This window comes from Trachypithecus francoisi, unplaced genomic scaffold (assembly GCF_009764315.1).
Source record: "Trachypithecus francoisi isolate TF-2019V2 unplaced genomic scaffold, Tfra_2.0 Lachesis_group0, whole genome shotgun sequence".
NCBI classification, from domain to species: Eukaryota; Metazoa; Chordata; class Mammalia; order Primates; family Cercopithecidae; genus Trachypithecus; species Trachypithecus francoisi.
In genome coordinates this window covers 29,155,639-29,169,226 of record NW_022681453.1, presented here as the reverse complement: position 1 = coordinate 29,169,226, position 13,588 = coordinate 29,155,639, and positions in this window count along the sequence as shown.

Sequence of the window (13,588 nt, the reverse complement as noted above, 5' to 3'; positions counted from 1 at the left end):
TTGAATTTCTCATTTATATAATAAATTCTTTTTGTGGTTCTGCTGAATTGTCTATCTATATTTTCTTGTATCTTGTTGAGTTTCTTAAGAGCACTAGTTTGAATTCCTTTTCTGGCAATTCATTGATTTCCTTGTCATTAGTGTCTGTTACTAGGGAGTTATTTTGTTCCTTTGGCATTGACATATTTCTTTGCTTTTTCATATTTATTGTGTTTCTACATCAATGTCTATGCATTTGGTGGAAAAATTGCCTCTTCCAGACTTTCTAGAGTGGCTTTTGCAGAGAAAGACTTTCACCTGTAGTTGGATCTTAGTGTGCTAATTAGGAAAGGTGTGGTGACTTTGTTTCCAGGTAGGTTCAGTGGTATAGTATCTATGCAGTTTCTTTAGCTGCATTTGGTGTCAACAGTAACTGCGGATGCCTGAATGACTTAGGCTGTAGAAGTGTATGGTAGTGGCAATGGCAGCATAGGTTGTTAATGTCCTCAGTGGCAGGAGCTTTTGGGGTCCTCCTATTCTCATTTCCCTCATAATGGGGATAATTAACCAAGAGGATTTCTCTTATATGGCCTACAAGCAGTTCCATTGCTTTGAGTTCCAGGAGCTGGTACTTGAAGTGGCTATGGAGTCAGGGTCCTAATATCTAGAGTTTCACAAACCTATTGTGTCTCTTGGGTCTTGGGGTACAGGTTCACTCTCTGTAGCTAGGTCAAATGTAGGTTTCCCACAGAGCCAGAGTCTATGACCCTTAGACACCCCCTATCAGCTTTAGTTCAGTGGATCATGTTGTAGCTGTGATTCTACCCCTGGGGAAGAGGATACAACCCTGGCTCAACTCTGGGAACGGAGGAGAGTTTTAGGGGTTTGAGCACAGCATGCATGGTACAGTTATAATTTGGGAGCCTAAGCCAATAGGGTTCAGTGACAGCTTGGGTCCCTGAGAATGAAGCACTGTGTAGTGGTAAATTTAGACCTTGGAATAGTGGGGCACAGCTGTATCCCAGACTCCATATGGCCAGGCGCAGTGGCAGCAAGTACCTCAGAATGGCTGAGCATGGCTATTGTTTGGGCCCCAGAGGGCAGGGAGTAGCACAGCGATGAGTCCAATCCCCAGGGAACAGCATGTCTTAGCAGTTCAGACTCTAGTGGACTAGTCCAGCTTCAGGAAAGCAGGGTACTCGATTGTCTAGTAGGGTAGACTGTCTTAGGTCATGTTCTACTCTGTTTCCTTGGGACATGAGATACTACATCATCTCAGCCCTGGGATGCACAGTTGTTTAACTTGACCAAGGCGATGATTCCCCAAGGGGCAATGTGACACTTCAGCTCAGGCATGACTGTTCTGTGTGGCCCAGGCACTGTTTACCTGGGATACAGGGTTCTACCAAAGCACTATTTCCTTGGGAGATACTGTGCCATTTCAGCTCAGACCCCTAGAAGCAGTGTATAGTTGCAGCTGAGAGAAGCAGATGGAGCTGTTCTGCCAAAGCGCTGTTTCCCCGGGAGGGAATGTATCGCTTCAGCTCTAGCACAAGAGGGCAGGTGAAGGGATAGGGAGAGCAGTTTTCACTGTTTGGCTCCATGGGGAAAGGCATTAACAGTTGCTGGCATCTTGTCTGTGGCCACCAGGTAGGGGTGGTTTGGAGGCAGATTAGCCTTACGGAGGCAGGGGCATCAAGGCTGCTCACCCTCAAGAGAAAATCACACTCCAGCAGTAATTCCAGTTCTAAGATGATATAGCACAGTTGCCATGTGGGCTACAGGGAATAGAGCACAGTGTTAGTTCCTTGTCTGAGGTGAGTGCAGCTGTGTGGCCTCTAGGCAGTTCCCTCAGCTGGACTTAGTGCCAGTAAAGACTACAGGGGACTCTAGTAGTGAGAATTGTAGGTGTCCAAGGTGTTGGCGGAGGCTACTGGGATCCTCTTGCTTACCTTTTTACCACAGGGAAAGTTTGCTCTGGGTTTCTGGATCATCTCAGCTGTGGGTAGGGTGGTAGAGTTGTGATGTGTCCTTCCATTCTCTTTGTGGCCGTCCTGAGTTTCTGTGCTCACCAGGGTTTCTGTTACTCCTTTGATGTACTCTGGCACTCTCCTTCAGTTATGTACATTAAAATGTAGTTGTTTATTCATTGTTTTGGCTGTCTCTGTGGAAGGGATGAGTGCTAGGGTTTCTAGTGAGCCATCTTGCTGATGCTGCTCCCCTAAACTTAAGTTTGAAAAGCATTTAGAGCAACTCAGATTATCTTGTGCAATGTATGAATTTATGAATGCCATAAAAGAATAACATCTACTTAAATACACTTCTGTATTTACTTGTTAAATGTATTCATCAATATTTTAAAATTACTTTACACATTTAACAATTTTACTTTCTTTGTAAACACTTCAAATACTTGGCAGTACAAGCTCACAACCTTAACAAGCAAAACCTTTCTAAGCTTTGAAGCCATGTTTTGAATCAAATATACTAGACTCACAAAGAATAACTTCAGTTATCTTAAACATCTCAGTACTACTTAAAAACATGAAATTCTGTTAAACTTTTTAACCTAAAATTAGAAGTCAATAATCTAATTGCAGGGGCAATCTGTCAGATTCTTAATTATGATAAATTCTCTTAAACATCACAAATACTTGATACAAAATACTCAGATTGTTCCATTACCTAAACTCAATCAAAAAGTATGAATATAATGGATTTCAGTGACCATACACTCTTATCTGTGTCAGGGTTGAAAGATCCCTTTCTTACTAAAGGAACAGTGATAACATCTCAGGTGGTTTAAGGTTAGGTTCCTGATAACCTGAGGTTATTTATCACTGTAAAGTTATAAAGTCAAAAATTTATGTTCATAATATGGTCACTTCTTCAGCCTTTATTTTATTAAATTATTTTTAATTTCTAATGACAGCCCTACAATGTAGGTGTTACCATTAGCCTTGTCTATATAGGTGAGGGGATGACTCAGGTTCAATAACATGCCTTAGGTTACAGAACTCATAAGTAGATGAATATCTATTCATTTGCCCACACACGCGCACGCCTGTGCGCACACACACACACACACGAATAAGTTTTCCTTAGCTAAAAATTGGCACCTTGAAATCTTTCATGCTTACTTAGAATGGGAGCTCTCTTCTCAATTCTATGTCTGCTACTTACTGCCTGCATTACTTTTGGCCATTTGCTTAACTTCCCTAAGTCTCAGTTTCCTCACCTATAAAGTAGAGATAATGATCATAATCTTCTATGTAGGATTGTTATGAAAATCACATGAAAAAATATATGTAAACTCTTAAGACTATGCCTGGCATCTATAAGAGCTCAAAAATGATCATTTTACCATTATTATCCATTGTACTGCCTACAAGTTTTCACTCGAATAACTATAGACTTCTTAAACTTAATTAACCTAAATTTGATAACTTTCATGATATGTGAAAAATGGGAGAGGCCCATTAAATCAAAGGTCCCTGCATGCTGAACAAGAACAATGAACCAGTTAGCACTGTGGTAGAGGGCAGAAAAGGATTGAGGATAAGGCTTGTCTGTGGGTTGGGTTTGACAGACCTAACATGGTATTTAAGGAGTATGTTGACGGGCAGCCATTCAAATAAGTGGTTAACTTGGGAAGTGGGAGTAGGATAGTCAGTCACACATTGTAACAGGGTGGCCCAAGAGGTGGGTAGAATTCTAAGGTGGGGAATTCAGTATCTACACACATCGTACAGAAAAATGAATGTTGGACAAGTAGTAAGCATCAGAAAAGGTTTCCAAGGTAGTCAGACCTATGTCTTTGGATGGGTTCTAGTGTGTAGGTGGGAGGAAGAACAAAGAAGCCAACAAGGGCCAGAGTTTATTCCTAGAGGGATTTGGGTCCCCGGAAGGTGACCAGCGGTGCCAGGTTGAAGCCCAGGTATGAAAAGAACATTGCTGAGCATCTACTGTTGCCTGATACGTGCTCCCATTTTAAAAATATTCTCTGTATTATCTCATTTCTCTCTCATAGACTCACAATGTAAATCTTATTGTATTTATTTTATAGGTGACAAAAGACATGATTAAGTAAACATTTCCAAGGTCATACATCCAGTAAGTGGTCAAACCAAATCAAACACAGACCTTCCTATTTCAAAGGTCGTGATCTTTCCATGAGAGCACCGTGCCTCAAAGGTGACTTGGTGTTGAGTTTAGAGTATTGACCTAGCTAGTCTTTAATCTCTCCTGCCATATGGCATGATTAGTCCTTAGAGGAGGATAGGTTGAGACTGCAGATGGAAAGTAGGTCTAGAATTGCAACTCTTGGGAGAGGAGGCCCCCAGAAGCTGGGAGAGGGTGGAGCCTAATCAGCAAGAGTGAGAGATGCATAGTCTCCTTCTTCTGTCCCTGTCCTGGTTACATGCCCTAAACAGGACTCTAGTTCTTCATTAGAAGTGGAAAGGAGATAAAGTTAAGTTAATGACTACATATGGCAACGATTCTCAACCTCTTAATGTGATGAAAGATGTGAGGTTTTCTAGAAAAAATGTACACAGACCAGTAGTTATACCATTCCACATTCAATTTCAGAGGGTTCCCAGAGCTCTTGAAATTAATGAAGGATTTGGTCACTAGCCCAAGAGACTTTTTAGACCAAGAAAATCTTCAGACCATGGATGCACACAACCTTTTTAGAACTGTTTTCTTTGACGAGTGCTGGCATGATTGCAAGCCGATGCTGCTGCTGCTGCTGCTGCTGATGGCAGCAAACATGTATTTAGAGTTTAATAAATACCAGCCTTTATTTTATTAAATTATTTTTAATTTCTAACGACAGCCCTACAATGTAGGTATTACCATTAGCCTTGTCTATATACATGAGGGAATGACTCAGAGAGGTTCAATAATATGCCTTTGGTTACAGAACTCATAAGTAGGGGTGTGCTCAATACAGTTCAATAATTTCATAATTTAAAAACAAGAGGTTTTGATCTAGTGTAGTTGGGGAGAGTGGATAATTTTTAACATGTACCATGTAAGTAGTGATATTTTATTTTTATTATAGACACTTGCTTAGGGGTGACAAATTTCACCCACCACATTTTAAAATGCCATAGCGGGAAGCCCTGCTGTTTAGCTTGCTGTTGCACTTTCTATACACCGAAGTTTGTCTAAATATTGTAAAGGGCTTTGCTGTTGAAACATACTCTGAAATTGGAGGCACACATTGCCTGGGTTATATTTCTTTCCATTAGCAAATTGTAAGATTACTACTTAGAATTTTAAACAATGCTTGTTCCTTCAAAGGACTTTATAGCTATCAGCCAATTAAGCTTTCCCAGTCTCCTGTGGAGTCAGTCAGTATGAATTTCCCATCCTGTAGGCCACTGTTTAGTACCCTGGATATACCAGGACCATAAGATAGAGGCAGCTTGGATGGTTTGTCGGTTTGTGTACTTCTGAACAGTCTTCATTGAGAGAGAATGGTAAACCCATCTTAGAAGAAGGACAGGCCCTTTGTTGGGGGATCACACAAAGCAACAAAGGAACCTGTTGAAGGAAACAAGGGCTGCACAGCAAATCCACAGCTCCTTGGGACAGCTTAGAGTGCTTACTTTTATAAGACTGCTACTAAATATTTTCCTGACATGACAGAAAACAACTTGCCCAACTTTACATGTGTGTCTTTGGAGAGAGCCACAGGTGGTTATCAGAAAAAGCACTCAATAGTTTCACATCTTTCCTCCTCCCACTAAAATCACCTGGAGGGAAAAATTGTATCCTTTTACTTTCATCCACTTTGGTTCTGCTTTGCAGGTTTCTTTATGAAGCTTCTGGTAGTGTGATATCTCTCTCTCCCTCTTTCTCTTTCTCCCCCCGCCCCCCGACTTGTTCCCCTCCTCCAAAAACAAAAACAGACAAAAAACCCAAGTTGGTTGGCATGCTACCCTACAAGTTTTTTCATCATTCAGAGACCTTGAAGCTCAAATCTAAGAACACAAGAGTTATAGGCATGTTCCTGGAGTGTCCGGTGCACAGGAAAGTAAATAATAAATAATCTTTATTTTTTGAAGGGGGAACAATGTAAGCATCTTTGCCTGGGAACTCAAAGACAAAACTCTTCCAGACTTTTGTGAGTTGTTGCCAGTCCTTGGTTATGTTACTACCCTGTAATTCAGTGTTTCCTGAAAGGAGTTAAGCAATTTTAAGGCCATTATAAATTTTATTATTATTTCCTGGGATGTATTACTTGGGTTCTCAGTATGATCATTAAATTTGTATTCTCTGAATCATTCTGAGTGAGGGTTTGTCTCAAAAAAGTGATCATTATTCTTTGTTATATTTTCAAAAGGAAAATTGGTGTTATGGGCTAATGACTGAGGAAAATGAATTTAGAGAATAATGTGGGATTATTTTTGAGGCATAATTTTCATTCAAAAACAAGGAAGCAAAACTGACCAACTTATAAAAATGCAGAGAGTAATGTGTTTTTGCTCCTTGAGAATTTTTCTGGGTAGAAGAATTAAAGAGAAGAAAAGGAGAAGGAAAGAAGGGCAGGGAGCCAAAGGGGGAAAGATACCCCACTAGATGTGAAATATCTAATTACCCTTTCCCCAAAGGGCCTCACAGAAAGTATGTATTTATTGGAACCAAAATGAAGTGGTGGTACACTGCATTACAGGATTATAGACCCCTGAACTCGACAACTCATGTTAGATTAACATTCTGCTACAAGTTTTTAATATGTGTGAAGTTGTTTGCCTACAAATGTTTTTTGCAACAAGTGCTCATGAGATATTGAAAGAAATGAAAGCATTTCCTCATAGCATGGAATTTCTACCACAAACAAAAGAAAGCAGGCTTTTGGCAAACTGAAGTCCCATTCAGGAGTGTGTCACACTTAGGGACACATAGCAGGAAAAACATGCAGTTCCTTTCGGTATGCTTTTGTAAATTGTATTCACCTGTTTATATCACAGCGGTTTCTTTTCATCGATTGAACTCCATTTGTATTTTCCTCAGTATATTCATTTTAAAAATATAATAGGAGCTGGGCACAGTGGCTCACACCTGTAATTTCAATCCTTTGGGAGACTGAGGCAGGAGAATCGTTTGAGCCCAGAAGTTCAAGATCAACCTGGGCAACAAAGCAAGACCTTGTCTCTACAAAAATAAATAAATAAATAAATAAACAAACTAATTTTAAAAATGAAAAATCTGGGTATGGTGGCGTGTGCCTATAGTTCTAGCTACTCAGGAGGCTGAGGTGGGAGGACCACTTGAGCCTGGGAGGTCAAGGCTACAGTGAGCCATGATTGTGCTATTGCACTCTAGCTTGAGTGACAGAGCAAGACTCCATTTCAGAAAAAAATAAACAAATACGGTCAGACATTTAGCATCCTGACTTACACATTAAATATGTTACCATTCCTGGACCCCTTCCTTATTTATATAGAGTCCTTTAAAAACAGGCTGGAACTTGAAAAGTATCATTAGGTACCTAATAAACTTACTATTTAAAAAAATGATCATGTTTAGTGCTGAAAAAGTTGTGGTGACAGTGTTATGTTATTAGACTTCTGGTAGCACTATGGATTGGTGAGTTTCTTCTGCTGAGCAGTTTGATAGTAGAGAGCCTGATTAGGAGAGAGAATCATCTGAGACAGGAGTTCTTGGAGACTTTTCCTAAGGTAGTCATGTAACAGAAGCAGAACAGGATATTCATTAGAGTGCCATCATGAAGCACTCTATAGTTTCACTGTGAAGGCAATGTTAAAATATGCAAAACAGGTTCTAATGTAACTTATTATAATGGTTCTGATATAATGAGAAAAAGGAAGACACAAAATGGCAGGCATGCAAGATTTGCAGATATGCAAGAATGAGCTGCCCTATGAATAAGGACAGAAAGGCAAGAATCACAAATGGAAACAGTTTTACATGGGATTCCTTTTCCTCCTAAAAATCATGTTCTCGATGCTGCTGTTGTGCCATCTTTTTAAAAAAATTAATTAAGAGTAAGCTAATGAATGTAGACATCAATGAGGAAATGCTCCAATGGGTCCATGTTGACAAGGTCTGGGGCATCAGTAGGAGAATAGGCTAAGTGACTGTTTCCCAAGCAGTTCTCTTGGGGTACACTCATTTACCATGGTCCATGATCTACCCGTGGGGGAATCTCTCTTCAAGATGGAATCACATTACCCAAGTTTGTGAGACCTGGTAGCCCAGAAGGCCCCTTTGTGATTTTACAACCAGCGTTGGCCCACTGCATAGACTATTGGGACTGTTGCATTCCATGCTCTAAGCAGGTCTGCGGTGCATGGGAAGCGAGAGCATCAGAGAGTTGCCTGTTTAGCAAGAGAACAAAAGGAATTGAGTGATGCTATGTTTTCATTTGACACAACATACAACAGGACTGTCAGACTACAGAGAGCTTCATGCTGCTCAGTTCTCATGATAAGGATAGCCTTGCCTGTGGAACTGAAACTCCAAGGCCTTAGCTGCCTTCCACCTCCTGCATCTCTCTCACAGTAGGGGTGCCATGTCCCTACATTAGAATACTTGAAGGTCATTAACTAAAGTCTTCCTTTCCCTAGAGAGTGCATAAAATGGCCACTGCTAACATCTCTTTGTAGCTTTTCTTTGTATATTTTTCTACAACTGACCACTTTTTCTACCCATAAACATGTTAATATTCTCTATCAGTTGAAAGTCAAGTCCTGCTGACCTATTTTCTTTTTCCTTGTGTGTTTAAATACCTCTGTATTGATCTATTATGCATATAACAGAGCAATATTAGTTTCCTCATTTCTGAGTTCTGTGGGCATGCACTTTACTCTTGCTCATACATGCTGAAAATAGTAGGTGACAGAATTGAGGAGCAAGGTGAATTTATATGTCAGACCAAGAAGGAAAATGGAAGCGAAGGTAAGTCAACAGATTGTGTTGTGCACTATGGTGGATTATTTCTAGGTACCCACAATATTAATTGCAAGTCTTTATAAGGAAAAATTAAAAATCAAATAAAATATCTTAATTTGTTCTTTTGTCAGAATCCACACTAAATGGTAAAGCAAGGTATTGAGGGCCCCTTGGGAACCAAGAAAAAGAGCTCAAGAACAGACATCCCTCTTTGTTGGTGTCAGACATGAGTATTTGAAGTCATATCAACTCCTATAAAGGGAGAAGTTAGATGAGACAACTTGCAGTGATGGTGGCCATTGCTTAAACTCTGGCTCCCTATTATTTATCTTGGCACTTCTGGGGTGGCTCTGAAGTCTAGAAAGCATGTATTCGTTCTAGTGAACCATCCTCCGTCTTTGTAAGAGTGGTCCCTTGGGCCTTAGAAACATATTTGGCCACTGTATGGCTTTGTGGCAAAAGTTGTTTGAATTAGAGTTAGACACCGAATCCGAGCATGCCCCGCCTCCCACCCCAAGGTCTCACTTTCTGAAATTTGGAATTCAGAGATAGGCAGTCATTCCTTGCATGTGGCTAGAACTATGACAGGTAAACCTGAGATCTGTGGACAACCATATTTCCCTATGAAAACTGAGAAGCAGGGAAAGAAGAGGGCTGTATTCCCTGAATTCCTGCCCACCTTTTGGTTCCCGGCACTGGGGGGAACTGGCTGCATCTTTGCCTCTGAGTCCTTGAGACCCTCTTGGACCCTTCTAATGATGCCCCTTCAATTTTAACCTACCCTGATTTGGTTTCTGTTACTTAGAACTGAAGAGACTTACTAATATATTCTGTACTTCAAGCCAATAACACATGAATAATTGCCCTCAAAAATTAGAACTGATCTTCCACAGGGGGTTAGGAGATTTGGGTGAAATAGGTATTACCTTCAAATTAAGTTGTGTTAGGGGTATTTCAAAATCTTCATTAAATTTTCCAAATCCTTCCTGTTGTGTTGTCAGAATATTTCCTTAGATAAGAGACCAATCTGAGGTCGGTTCCTTGGGATTTGGTTAAGCTGGGAAATCCCTTCAAAATGACAGAAGCCAGGCTGTACTACAGTGTTAAAAGGCCAAAGACTGAAACATTCTAAAATGTAGATACTTAAGTTTCTGAGAAGCCTCCTCTTCCATTCCCCTGCTATCCCACTCTGCTCCTCAAATCCATGAATATTCAAAGGTATTTGAAGCCGAAATGGGCCTTTGAGTTGCTACTTGATATTTTCATGCATGTCCTGAGATTACGGCCTGCAGCTTCGCTTTGAGAATAATAGACAGAAACAGCTATTTGATTGTGTCTTTAGACTCCTAAATTCTATTTGCAAATCAATTTCAAAGAAGCTTGATTTGAGAAAGTAACAGGGGAGTTAATGTTGGTATGAAACAGTTTAGCTAAAATGTGTCACCATATCCTCATTGAAGACCATTTGCTACTCATTCAGAAACAACATGTTACAAAGAGAGTAAATTGTCAAGGCATCCCACTCATGAATTGATTGGAAAAGATAATGTATTCCTAGATAAAAAAGGAGCTCTGATTGTATGAGAAAGGGCTTCTTGAGACTTTGCGATTCTTATTGGTTGTTTCAAGGTGTGGAATTTAATAAGGCACAAACAACTAGGAAGAGAATAGGGAGTGACAGGCATAGAGCAGTAAGTGTAATATACAGCAAGAGAGGGGAATCTATCAAGCAGGAACACTTTCTTGGTAGAGAGAGAAATCATTGCCCTGTAAAATGGGATAGCTTTGAAGGAATTCCAAGTCTTTATTTTTGGACATTCAACTGTAGACGAGGGTTTCACAGAACTCATGTTAGGTTTACAGGTTATGAAATACTGTTTTCCAGATGGAAATATATGGCTTGCAATCTCATAGAAAAAGAAAACGGAGGGAAAGGAATGCTTCTGGCCAAGGCATCAATAATCCTGTTATTCTGAGATCTGTAATGATCATCCACAGGCAGTAGCTCATTCTGCTGCCTTTCCAACCTTCTTATGTTTTTATTTAAAAACCTTCAGTTGTATTCAGATATGTCATAACAAGCTATGTCTTGGTGAGCACACAGGTTTGTCATTGGGAAAGGTCATGTAAGACATGACTTATAAGCTACTTCTACTGCTCTCTGCATTTCTCCACGTTTGGGAATCTCTGTTTTAGTTAGGAGAGACTTTAGTTATGCCGCAATAACAAATGAGTCCCCAGATCACCATGGCCTATCACAAAGAAAGGTTTAGTTCTTGCTAATAGAACATGCCCAACAAAAGTTGTCAGGGGGCTCTGCTTATTATAGTCATTCAGAGAGACCCAGGCTGAGGGAGCCACTAACATCCTATAGTTAACCCAGAGCATGTGAACTTTCTGGGGGAGAAAGATTGGAGAATTAAACATAGTTTTTTCTTTGACTTAGGAAATGAAACATGTTACTTTTTCTCATGCCCCACTAAGTAGAGCTAGTCACATGATCCTGCCCACTCATAAAAGGCTGAGATGTGCAGGAGTCTCTATGTTCAGGCCAAAGGAGAATTGGATGAAACTAGTGGTATCTGTAATAATATCTGCCATGCTTAAACCTTGTTAAGACTTTGTTCCTGCATAAAGGCTGCCCTGATCAATTCAGCTCACAGCCATAACATCTTCTTTTGAAGATCTGTTAACACTTGTGTGTACCATTCATTTGGCCCTTAGCCTTCACTGTCTTTGATATGTAAATGTCTACTTATGCATATATGTGAATATGAATACACATTTGCATCTTTGTGATGTCTCCTATATTTACTTATGAGTACCTTGAAAACAGACAAGCTATATTTTTTGCATTACCCATAGTGCCTTGCATATTCAGTTAGTGTGTAATAAATGTAGTTTATGGGTAAAGCTTGTGTTCAAAGGGCAGGAAATAGATAATAAGCAAATTTACTAATTTTATTTAATCTTTTCCACAAATGCATAGCAGCTTCCTTATGGGAGTGGGTGTTCATAACAAATTAATTAAGAGTCCTCACAATCTTCTTCTGGTCATTAAAAAGACTATTGTAGGCTCATGTTGCTGAGGGTCATGGACACTTTGTGATCGAATACCTTCAATTTCCTGGCTTCTGCTCATGTAGGAGGAAAAGAAAAGGAGGCAAACTGAAGAGAAGGGACCCAATAGTTGAGGCAAACAATTTCAACAGTGAATGGGGAAAGAAAAGAGGAAAAATCACAGGAACCCAGTTACTCATCAAGCATGGGAAGGGAGACTGCAATAATGGATGACTTGGTGCTTGTGATGCAAGAATCTTACAACCTGGATGGTAAGATAATTATATCTCCTGATAATTATGAGAGAGAGAACTAAATATATAAAGTAGCTTGTCTCATCTGTAGGCTTGTCCATAGGCAAAGCTGGAAAAACCCTCTGGGTTAGTTACCTATTGCTGCATAACAAATTATGCCAAAACTCAACTGCTTAAAACTGCAGTAAACATTTACTGTCTCATGTTATTTTGGTGAGTTAGGAACTTGGGACAGGCTTAGTGGGGTCGTTCTGGCTCTACAGTCATCTGAAGACTTGACTGCGACTGTAAGATCCACTTCTAAGGTACTGCGTGCCTGGCAGCTTGATGGAGAGCATTGGAGGGAGGCCTCAGTTCCTCCCCATGGGGGCCTCTCCCCTGGCTGCTTGAGTAACTTCATAGTATAGTGACTGGCTTCCTCCAGAGACAGCCATTCAAGACAGAGAACAGGGTGAAAGCTTTAAGGACTCATGGCTCTTCTGACCTAGCCACAGAAGTCATACATTTCTGCAACATCTTATTGCTTACACAGGTCAGCCCTCTTCCACATGGAAAATGACTTCACAAGTGTGAATACCAAGAGGCAAAACTTTAGGGGCTGGGTACCACATCCTCTACATTTTTGTAGAAGGAGACTCAGATTAAAAATAAATATCAAGTACATTCCTTCCAGAGACTGAAGAGAAGAAGTTATAGAAAGAGGAACCCTCAGTCTATTTGTGGCAGGAGTTTGGAGCCTTTGGGAACAGATGACAGGCACCTCTGATTCAGGGCCTCCATCTGAGCAGACTTCTTCTTTCCTACTTGTTGAATGCTTCCCCGAGTCACTTCTTAGCTGCTGCTAGAACAGGCGAATTTTGACAAGTTTTTAAAAATCTACAATTGTGTGTGAAAGAAATCCGATCTCCCTTTAAGTAAATCCTATCCATGGAAAACTTAACTGTCCGGTCTACATATTCTACTTCTCTGAGTAGCAGTAGAGCTACTTAAGAAGAAATAGATGTTTCTCAAGTGTTATCCCTGAAAAGATGTGCCCTCTCTTTGCTTCAGCCTTGTCACAGCCCTCGCTTTTAGGGAAAAATGAGAATAAGCATGCCTGTCTCACAGGGCGTCATGAGCCTTAAGTAGCATAACAGATACGAAATGCCTAGCACAGAGCCCCAGATAGAGCTGGGGCCTAGTACAAACTGGGTCCTGTCTCCATAGAGTGTCTCTTGGTATGGAATCTCTTCATACTAAGAGGAATGAAATACATACAGATGATTAAAATGAAAATTCAGACTCTCATAAGTCTGAATTTAATTACACAATTTTAAAATAAACTGAATTTTATTAGGCATGTCTAACAAATCACTACTTTTATCTAAATA